The 25,322-nt window shown below is 41.3% G+C and overlaps 1 protein-coding gene across 3 annotated transcripts in view; it reads right to left on the bottom strand.

Moving 5' to 3' along the window:
- Positions 1-25,322, bottom strand: part of tsnare1 (T-SNARE Domain Containing 1) — a 574,772-nt gene that overhangs the window by 490,870 nt on the left and 58,580 nt on the right. Inside the window, exon 1 of one of the 3 annotated variants that reach the window (XM_078398600.1) lies at positions 18,653-18,692. The exons of the other annotated variants lie outside the window; for them this stretch is intronic. The gene's annotated coding sequence lies outside the window, so the exon portion shown is untranslated. Of the gene's footprint in view, positions 1-18,652; positions 18,693-25,322 lie in introns of those variants that run through there. 3 annotated transcript variants of the gene reach the window in all.

Below are 25,322 nucleotides of genomic sequence, written 5' to 3' on the forward strand. Positions count from 1 at the left end.
GTCTGTAAGAAGAACATATACTAAAATTACTGTTGCATCCAGTATCCTGACCAAAAAGCTCAATGACCTCTTTCTAATCGACAGCCTCTGTCTATGTTATAATAAGCAAGTAACAATTCAATTCCAAGTACAGTGGGACAGTAGAGAATGATAAATTATGATGGAGTCTCAAGGAGCTGCGATGCTGGTTTAGCTGCCCTGGGCAGAAGTCCAAGAATTGGCCAATTTGTCTACTCCTGGCGAGGCAAAGAGGTTGAAATCTGCTAACCTTCCCTAAATGGTGGGAACTGGCTCTGCTGAAATGCATGCATCAATGGTGTCGAGAAGCAAGAAGATGGCAGCTGGTCTAGTTTCTAAGTGTGCAGCATCAAAGGTATACCATGGGATTTAACATCCAAGGAGGGCAACAATTAATCCATTGACTCAGACACTCAAATCATCAGGATGGAGACAGGAAAGAGATCGAGGATGGACACAAAAAAGCTGGAGTAACTCAGCAGGACAGGCAGCATCTCTGGAGAGAAGGAATGGGTAATGTTTCGGGTCAATATTCTTCAGAGAGACCGAGTGTTATTACACTATTCCGAGTCCGTATAACTATCCTACACTACAAGAAACTTGATGATCTGACGAATGTACCAAAGTTCTGAGATGAATGTCCTGTCAAGGTTTTTCTGCCCTTCCATCACTCATTCTCCTCATTATTCAGCTATCACCGTGTAGCTGCACATTGTACCAACTGGTAACATCTACCCTGTTCTCATATGAGAACAAGCAAAATCTTTTTTTTAATTAAAAACCATGCTTAAGGCATTCACATTCAGAGAGGCAGGAATGGATTCTGTATTCCAGAGAAAATAGCCAATGAATTTAAATCAGATCAGTAACACCAAATAATCTAAACATCCAAACTTCTGCCTTAGCCCTTAACCCATGATCAATTTTAAGAACTCTTTTTGAGCAAACCTCTTTGAAATTTGATGCAAAGTAAAGGCACGTTAAAAAAAAAATGGCCAGATTATCTCCCAAATTTAATGTTCAGTGGGAACAGATGTTTATTATAGTTTTTTATCAGTGTTGTACCTTTACCTTGAACAAAGAGGAAGGATACACTGTAAATGGGACGTAAAGAGGAAGGATACACTGTAAATGGGACGTAACGCTGCCCTCCCTCTGTCTCTGACAGGCAAAACACCATTGTGCCCCTCCCATTGCTGCAGTGGCAATCAATTCAAATGAAAAAAAAAACAACTGTAGATGCTACAAATCTGCAATATAACAGAAGCGCTGGAAGCCTTCAGCAAGTTCGGCAGCATGTGCGGAAAAAGAAAGTTAACCTCTTGGGTCTGGGACCCTGTCGGAACTTGAAAGAGCGAAACAATGTTCGTTTTAGGTAAGAAAAAATGTCGCAGAACTCAATATTGAATTTTGGAACTTTGAATCATGGAGGAATGTTTGCAACAAAAGGGAATATCTTTGAGAAGATGAGATCAGATTGCATAATATGCTAGTCAAGGAGCAATTAAGATAGGATTAGGTTTCTTTGTCCATATAATATATTCCTAATGTTAAGGCTATAGAGCATACCCTGTGCACCAGAATATGCAAAAAGTTTAAAAAGAGAAACTAAGCCAAAATGATGTGAAACAATAAAAGTTAGTTCTGAGACAAACAGAAGGAAAAAGTGAGTAATCAAAAGTTGTAAAAATTAATATTGGGTTCTGCAGGCTACAACATGTCCAGTCTGAGGATGAGGTGTTGTTCCTCAAGTTTGCATTGGACAATCACCCAACCTGTGTCTGATTTCTCCAGTGAAGAGAAGGTCACTTACTGAGCACTGCAAGCATTAGGCTACATTGGAAGAAGTGCACAACAATAGGTGGGGAGGAAAGATTCCAAGATTCCACCTCCAGACACCCATTCCCTTCCCCTTCCCTTTCAGCATTTCTAAGGAATCACTCCATTCATGATTCCCTGGTCTGCTCTTTTTTCCCACATACAATTCCCCATCTTCAAACTCTTTTGTTTTGGACAATTACTAGAAGTGCAGCATTCATCCTTGCTCGTCTTCCACTTCCACTACCATGGTGCTAAACAGTCTTTCCAGGTGAAGTGGCGATTAATCTGGTCTCATCGCATCAGAGATATCTCCATTATCCCATCCGTCACCTTCCTACACTTTCCCCACCACCTAAAACTAACTTGTTTTCTTTCTTAAAACAAAAGACGCTGAGTGCTGGAGCAATTCAGCAGGTCAGGCAGCATCTCTGGGGAACATGCATGGACGATGTTTTGGGTTGGGACCCTTCTTTAGACTCTCTCTTTCCTATTTCTAAGTCTAAAGAAGGGTCCAGCCCCAAAACGTCACCTATCCTTGTTCCCCAGAGATGCTGCCTGGATTGCTCCAGTACTTTGCTTCTCTTATTTTAAGAAGACAAATTTGCCCAACAAAGTGTCCTCAAAAGAGAGTATTTGCTTGAAATCCAGCCACACGGAGCCAGGCACCCAAACTTCCTAAATAAAAATAGCTGAAACTATTATAAAATAGTTCAATGACCACTGGAAGGTTTTATCTATCATCTGCCTTATGTTTAAATCAAGCATGGAAACATGGAAAGACAGCATAAAAACACAGACTAGGTGCCCAAACCTCTGAATAATAACTATCAACCTGCCAACAAATACCCGAGGAAAAAATAGTACCATTAATCACACTGTCAAACCTCCAAGTTGCCTGGCATAATACACCATGTTCAGCTTCGCTGAAACACTCTGTTTTTTTCTTCCTGAACTGTCCCATGAGCACACATTCAACATCTCAAACAGAGTTGATTCTTGTGTTGCAGGCATTTCTCATGATGTCAATTTACATTCTCAGTGGGGCTCAACTCTCGAGAAGAAGAACCCCTGTCAATGCAACATAACGATTCTCGGCTGGTCTATTCAATGGAGAGGGTGCTAAGGAGTGAGGCGTTTACATGCAACTTATCCTTCAAACCTGGGCATTTAAAATGTACGACTCTGACCTCAAAAACACTGGCCATTTTTTGTTAGCATTGTGATTTATTTTTAACACATTTTTCACAAAGTTTACAAAGTCACATTATGGCTTTCTTTTTCTCAAGAATAACAGCTCTTTGATGGTACATCAAATTTATTTCTAACAGCCGAAAGCACAACTTAAAGACTTCATTCCTGCAGTCATCTTTCAACAAAAAGTTTCATGACCAGATACTTGTGTTTCCTGACCAGATACTTGTCTCAGTTCTTAAAATTCTCCCCTTTCTCCGCTATATCGACGACTGCAGCAGTGCTTCCTCCTGCACCCGTACAGAAAACATTGATTTAATTAACTTCACCACTAACTTCCACCCTGTTGTGAAATTCAGCTGGAGTTTCTCTGCCACCTATCTCCCCTTTCTTGATCTCTCTGTCTCCATCACAAGAGACAGCCTATCGACTGATGTCTACCACATAACTACTCCCAGTTATCCAGACGACCGTTCCTCCCATCCTGCCTCCTGCAAAGATGCGATCCCCTTCTCCCAATTCCTCCATCCCCACCACAGCTGCTTACAAGATGAGACTTTCCATTCTGGGACATCCAAAATGTCCTCTTTCTTTAGTTTTATGACCGTTTGATCTTTGTAGCCTGCTTGCAGAATTAAATTCCTTTCAAGACAGTCAAATTTAAAAAGGAAAGTAAAATTTGCACAATGTACTGTATCTATGTTTTGAAGAATAAGAACATATTTCGATCCCCATTTTAATTTGGTAGGTAGCAAATCGTTTGTCACAAAGTCACTGACACAGAAAAAATAAAGTTATTTTAACTGGTAAAAATTTGTAGTAATGGTGAATGCAAGGCAACAGATGGAAGTACAGGTTATTTGTTCCACTGTATCAGGTCGTCATCTTGCATAAAGTGAATATGAGAAAACACATTGTTATTGTCAGTGGCTTTAGATACTGTGTGTGATAGTGCGTGATACAATTTTCGCTGGTGGTCCTGATTTGCAAAGGTTATCAGTAAAATTAAGGTATCTGACCATAATTGCAAACTAGATTGAATTGTTTTAGCTTGAATAACCACAAGTTATGCTTCCCCGACCATCAAACCTACGACAGAGCAGTGTGATGTAGAGGGTTGGCCGCAGTACAATGAATCATTAAAATCAATACTATTCTTGCCTTGCAATAGTTCATTTCAGTTTGACAGATTGAAGACCAGGGAGCATGTGTTGAATCTATAAATAACCAGGAAGAGGAAATGTGTTAAGCATTGTTTTTCTTTCCCAGAAGAATATTTTGCCTTTTGAAAGTATTCATAAGGAAGCTGAAACTTGGTTAGAGGTTAGTGCCTTTGCAGTTGCATAGACTTAATCATAGCACATAGGACTGGCTTGATTGTCTGAGGAAACATTTGAAACATGATCAATCTTACAGTTTTGCCTCTCCCAGAAAATTACATGTCAACTTTGGGTGAGAAGGGAGGAGTGAGGGCCAAGGATGAGTAGTTAAGATCTGTTATATTTCTCTGAGCATCAAGGCTTGATGATTTTCGGTTGGCTGGGCTTTCCCTGTTATTTGACTATGTTCTGTACAAATACTCACCCATTCAACACTGAGCAGTCCAGCCCCGAGCAGTCCTTGGTGCATCCAATAATGGAAAGCATCTTACATATGTTTTCCTAAAAAGCATTCTCCGAATTAGCACTGGATCAAATCTTCCAATGTTCTCTTTCTTGGGAGAAGTGGATCATGTACCAGTACTTCACTGCATCATTTTATTTCTAATTAAGAATGCATAAATCTCTACACCAATGTGATAAGCTTTACGATGGAGATATACAGTGCCCTCCATTATGCGTGGGACAAAGACCCTTCATTTATTTATTTCCCTCTGTACTCCACAATTTGAGATTTGTAATAGAAATAAAATCACATCGGTTTAAAGTGCACATTGTCAGATTTTAGTAAAGGCCATTTTTATACATTTTGGTTTCACCATGTGGAAATTACAGCTGTGTTTATACATAGTCCCCCCATTTCAGGGCACCATAATGTTTGGGACACATGGCTTCACAGGCGTTTGTAATTGTTCAGATGTGTTTAATTGCATCCTTAATGCACATATGATAGAGCTCTCAGCACCCAGACTTTCCTCCAGTCTTTCCATCACCTTTGGAAACTTTTATTGCTGTTTAACAACACGAGGACCAGAGTTGTGCCAATGAAAGTCAAAGAAGCCATTATGAGACTGAGAAACAAGAAGAAAACTGTTCAAGACATCAGCCAAACCTTAGGCTTACCAAAATCAACTGTCTGGAACATCATTAAGAAGAAAGGGAGCACTGGAGAGCTTACTAATCGCAAAGGGACTGGCAGGCTAAGGAAGACCTCCACAGCTGATGACAGAAGAATACTCTCCATAATAAAGAAAAATCCCCAAACACCTGTCCGACTGATCAGAAACACTCCTCAGGGGTCAGGTGTGGATTTGTCAATGACCACTGTCCGTAGAAGACTTCATGAACAGAAATACAGAGGCTACACTGCGAGATGCAAACCACTGGTTAGCCGCAAAAATAGGATGGCCACGTTACAGTTTGCCAGGAAGTATTTAAAAGATCTTGTGGACAGATAGAAAAAAGGTCTTGTGGATAGATGAGATGAAGATTAACATATCAGAGTGATGGCAAGAGCAACGTATGGAGGAGAGAAGGAACTGCCCAAGATCCAAAGCATACCACCTCATCTGTAAAACACGGTGGTGGGGGTGTTATGGCCTGGGCATGTATGGCTGCTGAAGGTGCTGACTTACTTATCTTCATTGATCATACAACTGCTGATGGTAGTAGCAATGAATTCTGAAGTGTATAGACACATCCTATCTGCTCAAGTTCAAACAAATGCCTCAAAACTCATTGGCCGGCGGTTCATTCTACAACAAGACAATGGTCCCAAACATGCTGCTAAAGCAACAAAGGAGTTTTACAAAGCTAAAAAATGGTCAATTCTTGAGTGGCCAGGTCAATCACCCGATTGGACCCATTTGATGTGCTGAAGAGAAAACTGAAGGGGACTAGCCCCCAAAATAAGCATAAACTAAAGATGGCTGCAATACAGGCCTGGCAGAGCATCACCAGAGAAGACACCCAGCAACTGGTGATGTCCATGAATCGCAGACTTCAAGCAGTCATTGCATGCAAAGGATATGCAAAACATGACTACTTTCATTTACATGACATTTCTGTGTCCCAAACATTATGGTGCCCTGAAATGGGGGGGACTATGTATAAACACTGCTGTAATTTCTACATGGCCTTTACTAAAATCTGACAATGTGCACTTGCGATTTTTTCTATTACAAATCTCAAATTGTGGAGTACAGAGGCAAATAAATAAATGATGGGTCTTTGTCCCAAACATTATGGAGGGCAATGTATAGGCAAAAAGAAAGGTCAACATAATGTTACAGAAACAACCCATAAGGACCGTCTGACTTTTGTGTAATTTTCCAGCTCTATTAAAAAGTAAAATTAAGCCCTGGTTTTGCTCCACAAAAAAAACCATCAAGACTATACTTTGGCCACCATTGGCCACTGACGCTCTGGTGACTGATGTGCACTCTGTGCTGAGGGACTGATTCATCCTTTCCTTGAGAATGCTGTGCATTCCACTGCTTTTCCTGAAGTCTCACATTATAGAATGTCAAAACATCCATGACTAGTGGCAAAGATAAAAAACTTTGAGTACAAAATTTGGCTCATCATGATGCTGCTGTACAAGTCGTTGGTGAGACCACACTTGGAGGTACCATGTGCAGTTTTGGGCACCAAGCTGCAGGAAGGATGCCCTTAAATTCAAAAAGGTGCAGAAGAGATTCACCAGGATGTCACTAGCCGTCAGGCTCAAGTTATAGGGAGTGATTGGACAGGCTGGGACTTTTTTATTTGGAGTACAGGAGGCTGAGGGTTGACTTCATGGGGGGGGGGTGCAAGTTCGAGAGGGGCATGGATAAAGTGAACACTCAGAGCATTTTATTAAGGGTAGAGGATTCTAAAACTAGAGTGCATCGACTTAAAGTGAGAGGGGAGAAATGTAATAAGGATCTCATGGGCAAAGTTTTCACTCAGTAGGTAGCCAGTATCTGGAATGAGTTGCCATCGGAACCTACAGAAATGGATACAGTTATGACATTTTAAAGACTTTGAACAGATATATGGATAGGATAGGTTTAGAGGACTATGAGACTTGTCCCATGTAGCAATTTGGTTAGCACGGACAAGGTGGGCTGAAGGGACTGTTTCCTTGCTGTGTGACTCTGACTCTAGATGCATTGGATATGAACCAAAACATTAGATGCAACAATAACAATACATATACAATAAATTAGGAGTTATTCTAAGTAAACTAGACTACAATAGTTCAAAACACAAGTATTAGTTTAGTTTATTGTCACATATACCGAGGTACAGTGAAAAAAACTTAGATCAACCATAATAAAACAAAATCTACAGTGGTTCAATAGGTTTGAGGTGATTGAGACAAGGTTGTGGTTTGGATTGTGCAAGGTGACTCAAGTCCCTGATAGTGAAAAGCAGCCGGTCTTGAACCTGGGAGTTTATGGTTCTAAGCATCTGTACCTTCTTCCCGATGGTAACAGTGAAATGAGAGCATGGTCAGGGTATGAGGTGCTTTGATAATATTAGTTGCCTTCTTGAGGAAACGCTTCCTGGAGATTCCTTTGATGGTGGGGAGGTATGCACCCATGATGGACTGGGCAATGTCCACCAGGTTCTGCAGCCTCCTTTGTTCTTGTGCATTTGACTTACCGGACCAGGCTATGCTGCAACGAGTCAGTATGCACCACCATACCCACCATACACTTGCAGAAGTTCAACACAGTTTTCGGCAACATGCCAAATCTCCTCATACTTCTGAAGAAATAGAGGCGGCTGTGAGCTTTCTTTGCAATTGCATCAATCAGGTATGTACGTCCAGAAACTTTAAGCTATTGACTCTCTCCACCACTGTTCTTCCAATGAAGACAAGTGCATGACCCCTTTGCTTTCTCCTCGTGAAATCAACAATCAGTTCCTTGGTCTTGCTAACGTTGAGAGCAAGATTGTTGTTGTGGCAACACTCAACCAGATTATCGATCTACCTCCTGTATCGATCTACCTCCTGGTCATCTTGGCAATCAACTCAAATGTCATCATGCTGCATAGGGTTGTTGGCTGACATTCGAGTTTTGTTCTTGTTTACTGCAATAACTGAACTCTTCAAGAAAAAAGCACAGAACTATTGAAGTAAACAAAATAGGTTACAAGTGTTGCACACAGCAGTTAAATTGAAATGTAACTTCATTTCAATGAAGGGTATTACAACATGTGACATAAATTGTGCTTTTTTAAATTTCTTAAATGAAATAGGTTGAGTTGGTTTAAAAGAGAATAAAAAGATGGATTATCTTATTTCAACTAACAAGTATGGTTGCAAAATATTAGCAATTAAAACACTGATAAAAAGCAATTGAAAGCTCATTCATATCTTAGTTATCTCATAATCGACAATTCCAGTGTTCATCTGGCCAGACTCCTATCTTCCAAAACTGAACTAAATTCTTCCTAATTGCTGTTGCCCAAACTTGAGTTCATCCATCATCTGCATTTATAAACATCCATTAGTTCCCTGCTGAGCAACAATTTCATTTCAAAATTCTCATCCTCTATGAATCTTACTGAGGCCTCCTGTCGTCGGATGTTGGGGACCTCTTGCCCTCTGGCCTATTTGTGCTCTTCCATGTATTTCAGTCTCTGAGAATCAAATTCTTGATGTATATACTCTTCAGAATTGGGAGCATAATATTGCCCGTGGAGTGGGATTTGTGCCCCAGGTTGGTCTCCTTCTTCCTTCTCTGCCAATGACCATTCCACATGCACCTGAAAGCGTGCACCTTGAATGACCATGTACATTGATGGAGCAGGGAGGGGGGGGGGGGGGGGATGCCAAGCTGTTAACAGCTAATATCTCCCAGTCATTAATGTTGATGCCTCTGTGATCATGAACAATCCTGAACATATCTTTCTACTGTTTCTAATGGCTGCTCTTCTGAGTCGTGGCCAATGGAAATTCAAAAATCACCGTGAAGATACAGTGTGTGGTGGTGTGGTAGCAGGATTCGCAGATACTTGTAGAATCTGACAGGGACCGCGACGAGAACGCTCCTGCTATGGCACTAAAATTTGCTCGCGATTGGCAAACAGTTGTGTGATGACAAGTTGAGAATTGGTTTGCTTTTTTTGGCTGCAGCTTCAATGCCGATGGTCCAGGACAAATTGTTGACGATATTTATGCCGAGGAACTTAAAGCTCCTGACCATCTCTCAACACCAGCACCATTGTTGCTGATTGGGGCCTATAGTCTGCCACTTTTCTGGAAATCAATACTAGCTACTCTTTACGATTTTAAATGCTCCACCACTGACACCCAGAGATTTAGCAACCTGGAATTCAAGATTTGAAATGTAATTCTCATACTTTTGCACATCTCCACTTCTCTTCCTCTCTTTTCTCTTTTCAGAAAAAAAGCTCAGAAAAAAACCCATTTTGTAAGCAATCTTCATGCCACATATCTCCAGAGGACATAGGTTTAAGGTGGGGAGACACAAAATGCTGGAGTAACTCAGCGGGACAGGCAGCATCTCTGGAGAGAAGGAATGGGTGACGTTTCGAGTCGAGACCCTTCTTCAGATTAGTGGGGGATGGGGGTGGGCAGGGGGGAAGATTTAGTTGTAACCTGAGGGGAAACTTTTTTTTTACATAAAGGGTGGTGGGGAAATTGAGCATTTGATTACACTGGGCTTGTACTCGCTGGAGTTTAGAAGAATGAGGGGGACCTCATTGAAAAGTATCGAATAGTGAAAGGCTTGGAATGAGTGGATGTGGAAAGGATGTTTTCACTAGTGGGAGAGTCTAGGACCAGAGGTCATAACCTCAGAATTAAAGGACATTCCTTTAGGAAGGAGATTAGGAGGAATTTATTTAGTCAGAGGGTGGAGAATCTGTGGAATTCTTTGCCACAGAAGGCTGTGGAAGCCGTCCATGGCCATTTTTAAGGCAGAGATAGATAGATTCTTGATTAGTGCGGGTGTCAGGGGTTATGGAGAGAAGGCAGGAAAATGGGGTTAGGAGGAAGAGATAGATCAGCCATGATTGAATGGCGGAGTAGACTTGATGAGCTGAATGGCTTAATTCTGCTCCTATCTCTTATGACCTTATGACATATGGAATGAGCTGCCAGAGGAGATAGTTGAGGGAGGTGCTGTTGCAACGTTTAAGAACCATTTAGACGGGTACATGGATAAGATAGGTTTAGAGGGTTATGGGCCAAATGCAGGCAGGTGGGACTGGTGCAGATGGGACATGTTAGTCTGTGTGGGCAAGTTGGGCCGATGGGCCTGTTTCCACGCCGTATGCCTCTATGACTCTATCCTGTCAATTTTGTATAACAATGCTTCTACAAAGCATCCATTAACTTTGTTATAAACTGAAAATGACATTGTATAAAGATTGCTCTTGTTTAAATACGTGCCACACTGCAACGTTGATCTAAACAATTAAAGCTGGGGGTATTCAGGAATTTTTAAGACATTTTACTACAAACCACTTTACCTCCTAGTATTGCAACTTACCTGTACTTGTGTGCTTCTCCCGTCTGCCTGAAAGTAACTCATTTCTACCCTCCTGTGCCTGAGGCCAGAGACCTCTAAATCAAGGATGCAAAAGATGGAGAAAACTAGTTGGTTTATACATACCCTTTAAAAATCTGTGCAGACTCCTCATCAAAAGTTACTGGAAAGTATCCTTCAATGTACACTGAATTGCTGGCTTTGAAGTTTAGTTAAGGGATAAAGTTCACATGGATAAGTCATAAGAAGGGTGGGATATCACGCTTTCTAAACCATTTCAACGGCATGTGAAAATATCTGTGGAAGTCTGCAGAATTGCTCAACCACACACCTGTTATCTCTAAAATTGCCTGTTCTATTATACCCCTGAACAAGCTCTCATCTTCCTCTTTGCACCAAAGTTAAATTCCAATTTTCTCAGTGGAACACTAAAATATACGGCTGCTTCTTGCATAATTCAACAGCTTAACCCAGCTGCGAAAAATACCAATACTCCACAAAGGAGTGCAACATTGTACAGCTGCGATGTTGCTTCACAATAACTAACATTGATAGACAGAGGAACGATAAAACATTGAAAATCCAAAAATAAAATCCAGGAGCTAAATAAAAAAAACAGATGAGTTCCTCGCACATCTGTGGAGGCATTTTAAATTGCTGCCTGGGGTAATAGTAGGTAGCAGGTAAATTGTTAATAAAATCTTTGGAAATCTGCTCAATTGTAAAATTTATGATACCTCAGATTGGAATGCATATAGAAATCTGACAAGGGAGACCCAGAGAATTATGAGCAGTTATTATGGTTAAATAATAATCAACAAATTCCCACCGTTGATCAGGTCATATTCACAGCCCATCATGGAGCAAGAATGCCCATTTCCTTCTTTCCATTGCAACCAGTCCAGAGCCCAAACCACATGCAGTAACCAGCTGATTGCAAGATAACATTGAAGCAACAATTTGAGCCCTTTTCAGCAGACAAGAAAGAAATTCATGGCAATAGAAGTAACCATTAGGATGCAATTCCAGACGAATGTGGCTGATCTTGTCACTCGAATCCATTCTGCTGCCTTATCATCACAATTTGTAGTAAGAAGGAACTGCAGTTGCTGGTTTACACCGAAGATAGACACAAAATACTGGAGTAACTCAGCAGGGCAGGCAGTATCTCTGGAGAGAAGGAATGGGTGACGTTTCGGGATGAGATACTTCATGCCTGAAGGGTCTCGACCCGAAAAGTCACCCATTCCGTCTGTCCAGGGATGCTGCCAGTCCCGCTGAGTTTCTCCAGCATTTTGTGACTATCTTCATCACAATTTGTAGTATTGTCTTCCAGAAACATGGCAGATTACTTGCTCCCAATCAACAACAATGGTGCTGGTGTAGAGATGGTTGGAAGCTTCAAGTTCCTTGACGTAAATATCGCCAACAATTTGTCAATACACTAACATTTGGCCTGTTTGTGTCTTTGTGCCAGTTAGTGGATTTTCCAGCCGATGGAAGGAAAGCCTCAGCTCACCTCACTGCATCAACACGCGTTCGTATTCCTAACTTTCTCTCGCAACTGTCACCGCATCTCTCTGCTTCTTCACCAACTATAAATTGGGCATGAGCTTGAAGTGTAGTGAAAAGATCTGCAAATAATAGCTCGTCTCATGCAAACTACTTTAAGATTCCACGTCTACTGCAGAATATTGAAAACTGCCCGCTCATATTATAAAAAGTACATCTTTCACAGGTTCATCTGTAGCAGGGGCAGAAAACAAGAGATTGAAATCAAAAGTATTCAAAGTGCTACCTGCTGTATAGAAACAATGAGAGTATGCAATAATCACATTTCCACCCAACAATATTGGCCTATCCTTTCAAATAATCATAATTCCCAATTTACTTTGCAGAGATGTTTAAAATACACAAACTACAACTTTCATTTTCTGGTTAAAATATTCCAAATATCAAAAACAAATCACGATCTAGTGCTTAATAACTGTTTAAAGCAAAATGCTTCACCTGCAACATGAATCACTGGCAAGTAGAAAGCACCAGTCAAAGGCTTACAGCACAGAAACAGTCCTTTAGGCCTAACTCGTCCTTGCTCATCAAAGCTCATCCTATTTGGCACCTTCGATGTATGTGTAGTTAGATTCAAGTCTGGATTCTTGAAGTGGGTTATCAGAACTGAACGCAATAATCCAAATGCAGCCTCACCAACATCTTGGACAACTGCAACATAACGTCTCAATTTCTATGCCCAATGTTCAGGGCCAGCCAGTTATATGGTGTAACACAGCAGCACAAAAAATACACAACACAAATTGCACAATTCTTTCTATCCCCTAATCAATTCCTCATTTTGGTTACTTAGCCAAAAGTTATGTAGAGGAATATGGATTTAGGTCTGCCATAACAACATTAGGGGAGTAATCAAAGGGTATGGGAAGAAGGCAGGGAAATGGGGATTGAGAGGAAAAAAATAGATCAGCAATTATCGAATGATGGAGTAGAATCAATGGGCCATATGACCTAATTCCTATATCTTATGATCTTATCTTGGACAGTATCCAAACCAGACTTGAACCCAAGCCTTATTTGCTTAAACACAATTAAAATGTCTATAGAATTAAACTGTCTTTTCATTAAATTAAATAAATAAAATTCATTTCCTCTCTTACTTCCATGTCTCGTGATGTGAAGCATTGAGTTGTTTATCGTGTGATGAATTTACAGCATAAGCAAAATGAGCACAAGGACTCCAGTTACAATCCTCCATGCCATCTGTCAAGCTTTGTACAACCCTGGTGCCCAATTCAAGGAGAAAACTGGATAGTTTACAGTTCAAACACCAAAATCAAGAACAAAATGAACCTTATGATGTGTTTTTTCACAAGCACAATATACCTTTTGTAATATATTACATAATTATACTGAAAAACATGTAATTTGGGGGTTTCCCATTAGCGCTAACTATTAACTGAACCCACGGCTGGTTGGCCAGCAAGACTAATGCAATAAGAGAGCGTTTCGGCGATAATAAGCTATTGTCACATTTTTGACATGGGCAACCCTTACAATTTTGTAATCAAGATAAGTCAGTCTTGAAAGATGTGATTAATGCAGATGAGAAGACACATGAGGAAAGAAGTAATATAATTTCACATGACTGCAAGCAGCTTAAGGCACAATATGGAAAAGTCATTAAAAATGTTACATGTTCTCGTTGCAAAGAGTTCAGCTTCGTACAAACTGACGATCAATAGGCCACTATTCTCTGAATTTTGACATTTCTTTAAAAATATTTATTCCTTGCAACGTCATTTGATATTTTGTTCTGTGTAACTGATTTGTACAATGCAATTTGTCCTGATTTTTCTCCAAAACAACACACTCCTCACAAAAAAAGTTTCTGCTTTCATATATTTGCCTATATGCATTTTCTAGTTAGTGACCATGAGGAGAATCTCCCAATCGTTAAAGAACAGCAATGATACCATCAGTGAACGATGTTCTTCTTCAGTAACAGTGCACAGAGTGCAGAGCGCAGCACCCGTGACCCGGGTTCAACCCTGACCTCGGGTGGTGTCTGCGTGGAGTTTCCACAATCTCCCAGTGACTGCTTGAGTTTCCCCCGGGTGCTCTGGTTTTCTCCCATATCCCAAAGACGTGCGAGCTTGTTTGTTAATTGGCCTCTGTAAAAATTGCCCCTAGCATGTAGGAAGTGGATGAGGAAGTAGAATGACATGGAACTAGTGCGAACGGGTGATCGATGGTCAGCGTGGACTCGGTGGGACGAAGGATAATTGAGAAGACGAGTGGGTTTTAAGTTGCAGAGAGGGGGAAGAACTCTCGCACTACATAACTGTTGTTTCTGCTTTGTTGATGCAAGAAACTGCAGATGTTGGAATCTTGTGCAAAACACAAAAGACTAAAGCAGTTTGTGTTTTTGTCTTTGCTTTGATGCCTTTTTGTGCTTTCTCACTCTTGCAATAGCAGATCTGCCATTTCTTCGAACTGTGTCTATTCTCTCTTGGAGGTCTATATTGATGTTGCGATTTAGAGTAATTTGTTTTCGAGGTCGCTCTCCCAGACACAATTTAAAAGGCAACCCAGTTAATTCTCAGCACTCTGAATTTCCCTGCTACTATAACACTATTACTTTTGCATCTCTCTCTGATCGGCTCCTTTCTGTTTTTAGACTCCACCCATATGGCCATTTTTGAGTTAAGTAGATGTAGATGTAGCAGAGAAGACCTCAAAGCACTCCCACATTACAAGCATCTGAAAGTAAATAGCAGCAGGGATCAGGATTGAACCTGGTTCGCTGGAGCTGCGAAGCAGCAGCTCTTTCTAACATTTACTGGATTGATTACTCAGAGGGAGGGGGGGAGGGGGGGGGAGGGGGGGGGGAATACTCTGCGAGGAAAGGTTAAGCAGGCTCGGCCCACACTCACAAGATGTTCAAAGAAGAAAAGATTATCGTACTAAAACAAAATTGGGTGCAGGAATGATGCATCCCCTGGCTGGGATTTCTAAGCCAAAATCTCCACACTTTAGCTAAGAGGTCAGTAACTCCATGTGGAGATGAAAATACATTTCTACACTCAAAGGGTGAAATTTTGGAATGAAAATCAACCAGCAATCAACTATTAATGTTCATTTTATTACTGTCACGCGTACCGTAGCACAGTGAAAAGCTTTGTATTGCGTGATATACGCTCAGTGAAAAGACTATACATGGTTACAATCAAGCAGTCCACTGTGTGCAGATGGCTAAATTCCCAAGTCTTGCAGCAGGAATAGTGGCAGGTATGAAAAATTCCACATCTCTTAGATCCAGGGAAACCGGAAAAACAGAGATAAGCACCAGACGAAGAGAACAAACGGACTTCAACGGAATGTTCACACATTTCAGGAGAAAGGAAGAACAAAATGCTGTGGTGAGCATCACAAACAAAATGTCCTTGTAATCTATTAAAAAATTAAATTAATCCCTTCTTCAAAAACCTGTTGTATCCAAATACTAGTGAAATGCAAAAAAACAGGAAAGATTGCAACAATAAAGCTAAGCAGATCTGGACGTTGAACCAATGAACACCAAATATTGTTGTGTAACCGTGGTACCTTTTTCCTCCCTCCACATAACATACTTCCAGGAAAATGTATGAAGGATATTGAAATTTTTCTGGACATTATTTTTATCCCATGGGCCTGTCCCACTTAGGCGATTTTTTAGGCGACTGCCGGCGATTGTCAAAGTCGTAGCAGATTGCCAAATTTTTATTTTACCCTACGACAATGACCACGACAATGCCCCTGGCTAAGAGATTGCACCGTCTTCTGAAACATCGCAAAATTCCCACGCTTATCAATGCTTCTCCAGCGACCTAATTTTCGCTGAAATCACTGACAAGTCTGTAATTACTTGAGAGTTTTGAAATGTAACATCTTGCCCGGGTTACTTAAAAACCAAGCTTCACGGTAACAAGGCATTAACTGGATTGATTTCCAGTTTACTAATAGCAGCATTAAGAAATTTACTTTAAACGTGAATAAATGGATTTTTTTGCAGAGTGTGGGCATTCTTTGAAAATGTACGGGAGATGCATATCTGGTTTCTGGGTTGCATATCTGGGTTGGGAGCCTACTTTAAAAGTAATCGCTGATGGCCATAAACATCGCAAAATTCCCACGCTTACCTGACCGTCAAACTGACTCAAATCTACCTGACGGTAAATAAATTGGTTAAACACAAGTATTTTATGGTATCTTCAAATGACTTTACTTAATTTAATATTACGTGCTTCTAAATGCATCTGTGACAACCTAGCAAACCTGGGAACATGTGACAGCGCCCGCAATAAGCAATGATACCTGGCGACAAGCCAGCTGTCGCCGAGAAATTTCAATGGTTAATTTCAAAGCGACGTGACGAGATTCACTACGATTCTTTGAAGACTCCTCATGATCATGCCCGCGACACCTCGGCGCACTGTCGGCGATAGCCTAGTCGCCGGCAGTCGCCTTAAAATCACCTAAGTGGGACAGGCCCTTAATTCAAGATATTTGTTCATCACAAATGGAACTCTGACAGTCATGTGGGAGTGATGCATAAAGAATTGTTTGTTATGTTTTCACTACAAAGATATACCAGAATGATTCTTGGGATGGAGGGCAAGAAGTGCTGTCAGGCAAGGAGAAACATACACAATTCTTTGAAAACTTGACAGCAGATGCAGAGATAGAGGTTTTCGATGGCTGTGGTGTCTAAAACCAGGGGCTATAGTCTCCAAATAAGAGGTTGGTCACTACGAATGGCGCTAAAAAGCAATTCCTTCATCCGAAGGCTTGTAAAATTTTGGAATTTGCTCTCCTAGAGGAAACCTGAGAGGTTCAGTTACTGAGTACATTCACAAAACATAGAAGAGTACAGCACAGGGTTGAGCCCTTCGGTCCTCAATGTTTGTGCCGAACATGACTCCAAGTTAATATCCATATCCATGTGTCGATCTAAAAGCCTATGAAACACCACTACCTTATCTGTGCCCACCACCCATTCTGGCAGGGTGTTCCCGGTACCCACCACTCACTATGAGAAACTTGCCTTGCACATCTCCTTTAAACTGCCCCCCTCTAACCTTAAAGCTCTGCTCTGGGCTTTGCCATTTCTACCCTAGAAAAAAGATTCAAAATTTTAGAGACCCATCAGGTATTTCCTCAACCTATGCGAGACACAGAAAGGTTAGATAGTCAGAACCTAGGGTGTAACTGTCAATGCCCAGAAAGCCCCTCAATCATCAGGTGCACCTCAGCACTAATCTTAGCACTTTTTTCTCTGACCCCCTTGCAAATTCAACACTGGAACAATTTGAAGTGGCCAATTAGCCCTCTAACCCACATGTCTCTGGCATGTGAAAGGCAACCGAAGCAAAGGAGGAAATCCAAGTGATGAGATGGAGATCGTGCAAAATCCTCACAGATAATATCAGAGGTCAATATTGAACAAGGTCTCTGGGCAGCTGTGCAGGAGTCAGAAATTCTTACGGGGTCAGATACCAGCGCAAAATGTACCAGACTTGGAACTCAATAATACTGAGTTGTGGGATCAGTACACCTCATATCTGGACCCTAAGCTTTGCACCAGCCATTCAGTTGAATGGGGTCATCTGTTTGGACTGAAAAGGTAAGTGCACAAAAATATGCTGTTTAATACATATTAACATTTGAATTAATTGCATTTTTTCATATTATTTCATATTATTTCACCTGTTTCACAGATCAAGCTCTGGAACTTGGAGGTTGAGGGAGACTTGATAGAAGTGTGTACAATTATGAGTCATAGATAAGGTAGACAGTCAGAACCTTTTTCCCCAGGGTTGAAATATCCAACACTAGAGGGCATAGCTATAAGGTGAAGGTGGAAAGTTTAATGGAGATGGACGGCCAAGTTTTTATTTGCACAGAGAGTGGTAGGGGCCTGGAACGCATTGCCAGAGGTAGTGGTGGAGGCAGATCTGATAGTGGTGTCTTCATCCATTCATTTCAGATCCAGGAATCATTTCAATTTTAACAGTCGGTCCACATATGGGCATCAACTCTCCCTCGATTCTTCTGCCACCCACCTACAATGAGGGCAATTTACAATAGCCAATTAATCTACTGGCACACCTTTGAGATGTGGGAGGCAGCCAACATGGTCACAGGAAGAAAAGTCCATACAGGACATGCAATCTCTGCTTAGGTGTTCATGACTGGCAAATCTTCATGAACTATTGTGACTCAAATCCGGTTACCAGACCAAAATTGCCTTATAATTAACAAGTTAGAGCTTTTAGCTTTTATAATCAATTCACAAATGATTGGTTCATGAATTTACAACGCTGACATAGAGGAGGCAGCATTTAGCCCCAATATTGTGTGAGCTTGTAATGAGATGTGTGGTAAGAGAAGAAAGATCCTCACCTTCCAGTACACAGCAGAACTCTTAATAATCCATGTCCACAGTCTGAGTCACCTACTGGAAAGGAACAAAGTCTATGGTTCAATGACTGTCAATCTAATTGCTGCCCTCAAATTACTGCCAACTGTATTTCTTGCATTAGATTTTTGCTATGAAGATTCCATTGATCAAATCTTTATGGAGAAATTCATGGAATATGCTGCTCATTATCTAAGCCTTATATTGGACCGCACGGTGCCCACACAATAATTGGTGGTTTTCTTTTAATAAGCAGAGGTGATTGTGATAGTTCTAAGATCTGTGATGTAGTGTTGGAACAGGAGCCGAGAACTGAACCTTCAAATGAACAGGAAGACATAATTAGACCACACCAAGCCAAAAGATCGTCATGGGAAGAATCTGCCTCACTAAGAACTTTCTACTGATTTAATATGTGCTGAAACAAAAACATCCGACTCCATTCTTTCACATCACAGCTTTTGTTCTCGTTAACAGAATGAGTTTGGTTCAAATTACAAGAACAGGTTCTACTTTTCACAGGGAGCAAGTTTGTAAATTGTCTTCATCCATTCATTTCAGATCCAGGAATCATTTCAATTTTAACAGTCGGTCCATGCATCATTGCACTTAGTGGAGGCCAACTGGTTCAATTTAAAGCTGCAAAGATAACTGAGACACAACAGACTGCAGCTGCTGTAATCGGGAGCAAACAAAAAATTGCTGCAAAAACTCATTGAGTCATGCAGCATCAGTGAAGACATTAGTCCTGATGTAGGGTATCAACTTAAAATATCAACCATTCCTTTGCCTCCACTGATGCTGCTTGACTTGTTGAGTTCCTCCAGCAATTTTTTTTCCTGTTATTTACCAAGGCATTCATATTTTTGTGTTCCCTCTTTTGAAGCAATGTATGGAAAAGGGCATCATCTTTCATTCTTCCTGGTTCCTCAAAAGATATTTGGATGAAGGGTTCAAAATGTGAGAATCTAGTGAATCTCTGCAATTTGTCTGAAGGAACTGCAGAAGCTGGTTTTCACCGAAAATAGACACAAAATGCTGGAGTAACAACAGGACAGGCAGCATCTCTGGACAGAAGAAATGGGTGACGTTTCGGGTCGAGAAGTGTCTGAAGTGTCTGAAGAAGGGTCTCGACCCGAAACGTCACCCATTCCTTCTAATCAGAGATGCTGCCTGTCCCACTGAGTTACTCCAGCATTTTGTGTCTATCTTCGAATCCCTGCAATTGTAGGATATGCCTCAAAAGTGATCAAAAACACAAAGCGCTGGAGGAACTCAGCAGACCAGGCATTCTATGGAGGGAAAATGGTGTGTGTCTTCAGATGGCTTATTTTATCCAAAAGCAAAATGCTACAATTGCTGAGAAATCTGAAAACAAAATGTTGGAAATGTTCTGGGGAGCGGGTCAGGTATCGCCTATGGGGATAAAAATAGCGTCAATGTTTCATGTCACTGACCTATCATCAGAACATTGGGTGGCATGGAAAGTACAGCTGGTAGAGCTGCTGCATCACGGCACAAGAGTCCCAAGTTTGACCTTGACTTCGGGTGTTGTCCATGCAGAGTTTGCATGTTCTCCCTGTCACTGCATGGATTGCTTCTGGGTGCTCTATTTTCCCCCCACATCCCAAAGACATGCATTTCTGTAGGTTAATTGGTCTCTGTAAATTGTCCCCAGTATGCAGGGAATGGATGAGAAAGTGGGATGTCATACAAACAGAGCAAACGATTGATCAATGGTTGGCATGGACTCAGTGGGCCAAAGGGCCTGTTTCCATGCTGTATCAATCGTTCATAAATACAGGAATTGTTTAACACATTATCTAAGGTTTTCCCTGAGAATACTATTTTTATAATGGTAAAGCAGTTCGCTATTTCCTGCTTGGAAATCAATCATTGTAGTTTTAATGATGAAAGCTTTTACATAATACAGTCGATTGGCCCAGAAATAATGAAAGAATGTCTATCTCCATCCAAGTCATAATCCAGTATACAGATAATGGATGGCACGAGTGATATTCGAGTATATTTACCATCAATTCAGTGGATCACGCAAGCCAAACTCTTAACTTTCTGATTAGTCATGCACCTTCCAAAGGCAGTCCCCATCTTCCATTCCACAGTTGAGAAATACCCCAACTTTAAATATTGAAAGACAATTCAGAGACAATATATAACTGTTCATGATAACTGATCCAACTATAGCTACATAACTATTTATGTAGAAACTACCTGATAATTCACGACTGCTTGGCTGCACAGAACGTTCTTTCGGCTTTTTCTTCTTCGGCTATGCCTCAGACTCGAAGATTACTCGATATTCAAACCAGTGCTGTGGCTTCTAAGCTGATGGGGTCAATGCAAGATTCAGATTGTCCTACAGATAAGACAACCGATGCTTGACCAGGCAGGAGGATAGTGAGGTGGCAAACTCCTGCTGTTCCTTCGAGTTTCAATGTGCATGCACTCCATGTTCCCATGCACATCTCAAATGCTCTTTCCCCACTTGAAGCTGCCCTGGCTGGAGTTCCCAGACATTGGTGGGAATGATTTTGCATGGAAGTTTTGAGAACATATTTAAATTACTTCCTCTGTCCTTCTGGTAAGCTCTAGTCATGATCTAGATACGAGTGGAATGTCTGAGATCACCATTAATGGGGGATAACCATATAAGCTCCTGGAGTTCAATTAGAGCTTTGCCACTGGGAATGCGGGCCTGGGAAAGAATTCTTATCCAGTCATTGGATTTTAGGATTTTGTAGAGAGAGCAGTGGTGGCACTTTTCACTGTCCAAGGCTCAGAAGTGTAAAAGAAGACAGGGATCACGGTGGTCCAGGAGATCAATATAGTTGGCATTGCAGTCGTCCATGAGGTCCAAAGAAGAGTATATATAATGGTTGATGATGATTACCTCAATTCCTTTAGAGTTGTAGAGAAGATCGTGTCCAATGTAGCTCTGCAAAAATGCTGAATCCACATATGGTTTGGCAAGTAGATCTTAAGCTACAGGGTTGAGAACCACTGATGGTTGAGAAGAACCATGGCAACCCCTTTTTCTAACGAGGGAAACCCCTAGGTTATTACAAGTAGACTGGTCTTCTTTTATGAAGATAACCATAATTCTTCTACCTCTGAGGTCCACTGGCATGCTCCATTCTTCCCAGATATAGGACATAAGGAGGAAATTTTTCTCCCCACCGTAATTTAGAACTTTGACAGGAGTAGTGCCTGTTTCCAAAACCAAAACGTTGCCGTTTTTCAATTGACATAATTTTTTTCAACGGCAGTCAGTGGTGGTGGCAAGGCTGGACTCAATAGTGTTTGTTTGACGGAGTCGAGGGTATTCACATCAAGGGTAAGGAGGCCTTTTGAGTAATCTTTGTGGCAGACCCTGAATGCTCCTTTGTTGTTGGTAGTTTTACCTCCATTTTGGAATTATTTGATTCTCCTGGATAGTCTGAACAGCATCAGACCAGAATGTCACTCACTCCATTATCATTGCCCAGGTATTCAGATGCTGAGACCTCACATTGCCAACATTCAAAACATCATAGGTGGGGAAATATCAGACTTCACCCCACAACCTCCCCTCCACCCATCCCAAAGAGTCTGATGATGGAAACATGCTTTTGCAAGTATTATTCCGAAGGCTTTTTGACATGATCCAATCTGTTGAATTGCTGAAGTGAGAGTGGTAATAGGGTCAATAAAAACCCAGTGGTAGGGCTTCAGAGCTATACACAATGTCCATTCTAGTGAATAACAATGGAAACTAACCAATGCAATATCCATGTTCCCATGAGAGGTATTTGAGTTGAGTATTACCAAATAATAGGATGCAGTATCATGTTTCTGAAGAAGACCAATTGTCCCAGTGGTGTTTAAATGCTCCAGACTGTTTGGGAACAGACAATACTTCCAGAAATTATTGATTTAGGAAAAAATTAGAAGCAAGAACATTTTAACTTTTCAAACTCGCACAAACATTTGCCATCCATGAAGCTGTCAGTCTCTCAACCAGGCAACAGCCACAGTGGGTAATAAAAACTGCTCACCACATCCAATCTCGGAGTTACAGATGTGCAATTTGTGTTTTCAGAGCAAGTTGCCCCAATATTGACAAGGTAACAAAATTACTTTTGCTACTCTATGAAGATGCACTTAGTGCAATAAAATTGTGTCTTGTTCTTCATGTAATTTGGACTGAAAAGGGCACTCTGTTGTCGTTGCATTGTGCTCATAATACCGAGCGATCAAAAGCCCTTGGGGAACTATTTCATAAAACAAACCCATCCCTGCATCATTCAATGGGATATTCAGTTGAATTGCTATGAACCAATAGGTCACTTAAGAGAATACAAATGCTCTTTCATGCTGGTATAATATAGCTCCTGTCCACTGAGATCAAGTCATTTATTCTGCATAAATGCACAACTTATTTTATAACTCAAGTGTTGTCATATCTCATTTCTGATAAACATTATATATTTTTTAAGTTGGACTGAATGAATGAAAAGGCAAAAGAGAGTGGGTGGCATAGGCAAAGATAAAGGTAAAACACTTTCTAAGGGGAAATTAAATGACGCAAGCATCAATTATCATTTCATATTGCACTCACATTTGCACAATGATATTTAAAAGTGTTGGATTACATTTATTTTAAGAGCAGGTCAACAATGTATGGACTGCGTCACAGCTGAATCAAGGAGAATTAAAAACTGAACAGAAGTTCAAGAAAAGAAAAATCTATATTAGAAGTTTCCAGAAAGTCTTTAGTTTACTTTAAATCTTTAAAGTAAATCTAAAGTTTACTTTAGATAGTTCCTCTGTCCCTCCCGTCCCCTCCTCCTTCCCAGATCTCCCTCTATCTTCCTGTCTCCACCTATATCCACCCAGCCCACACCCAACAATGTATCGTTTCCTTGATCATCGTTACTTTTTTTCATATCTTTCATTCATCTGTTCTATGCCTCTTTATATCACCATCGATATCTCTTATTCCCCTTGCCCCTTACTCTCAGTCTGAAGAAGGCTCTCAACCCGAAACATCACCCATCCCTTTTCTTCAGAGATGCTGCCTGACCCACTGAGTTGCTCCAGATTTTTGTGTCTACCTTCGGTTTAAACCAGCATCTGCAGTCCTTTCCTACAGACAAGGTCAGTAGGGGTATGAGAATAGGAAGGGAAGTTAAGTGTTTAAGTGATTTGGACTGTTGTTCTTCACAGTCCAATGTTGTTCAAAGGAGTCATGAGAATGTCATCTCAAATTGAGTGAACAATCCAAATAGTAATTTGGTACCAATTGGTAATCCAAATGGTAACATCTTGCATTCCAAATCAACATTGTTCCTTCAATAAACAACATTGTAAGAGATTATTTTGTAATCTATCTTACTGATGAATATGATTAACAGCTGTATTTACTTATTACAATGACTACATCCTCAAGCACTTCATTGATGATGAAGCAATTGCCTTACCATTAACATGAGAGGCAATATCAAATTCAAGCTTGTGTCCTTAATTTCAATGTTGTCAGAAACTAACAACTGTGTAATAGTATCAAGAGACACAGATATTCGTGGAGTGTAGCAGTTGCAATAGTTTGCATCGCCACAGCCATTTTTCCTTGAAGAGAGTGTCCAGCTTCAAGTTTCTGGGCACTCACATTTCGGAGGACCTAACATGGTCCAATAACACTGCTGCACTGGTCAAGAAGGCACAGCAACGACTGTTCTACCTAAGAACACTGAAGTCTGGTCTACCCCAACAGCTGCTGCCGACATTCTACCGCTGCACCATAGAGAGCATCCTAACACATAGCATCCCTGTGTGGTACCTCAGCTGCACGGAGGCAGAGAGGAAAGCTCTTCAGCGGGTAGTCCATAGAGCTCAGAGGACCATCGGAACACAGCTACCAGCCTTGGAGGGCATCTACAACACACGATAGCTCAGAAAAGCCACCAGCATTCACAAAGACTCTTCACACCCCTGCAACAGTCTGTTCGAACTTCTACCATTGGGCAGACGATACAAGGCTTTCTACGCCCGCACCTCCAGACTCAGGAACAGCTTCATCCCCAGGGCCATAGCTGCTATGAACCGGTCCTGCTGAGCCGGATGGTCACTTGCACTTTATTCTGTTTTAAAACTGTTACAATTTGTTTCATTGGGTTGTTTAATTTAATACTGACTAGCTAATTAAATTATTGCATCATATGGGAGGCGCATTCCCAATCTCGTTGTACCCCTGTACAATGACAATAAAGATATATTGTATTGTATTGTATTGTATTAAAAATCCCAAGTCACAGATCTCAAGTACACAGAAGCACACAGCAAAAGAGAGTACAATTTTATTGCAAACAAGTTGACCCGTTGGGCCCAAACCTGCATTGGTCCAGCACCCTCTCCTCCCCCACTCCCCCCCTCCCCACCCCTCTCCCACTCACCCACTTCACCCCCCCTCAACCCCGTTATCCCTCCCCTCAACCCCCTTATCCCCCACTCACCCACTCCCCCCTCACCTCACCCCCCTCAACCCCCCTCTCACCCACTCCATCCCTCCTCAACCCCCCTTATCCCCCCTCCCCTCAACCCCCTCCCCTCACCCACTCCATCCCCCCTCAACCCCCCGAACCTCTCCTCCATTGG

Source organism: Rhinoraja longicauda, chromosome 4, assembly GCF_053455715.1.
Source record: "Rhinoraja longicauda isolate Sanriku21f chromosome 4, sRhiLon1.1, whole genome shotgun sequence".
NCBI lineage: Eukaryota > Metazoa > Chordata > Chondrichthyes > Rajiformes > Arhynchobatidae > Rhinoraja > Rhinoraja longicauda.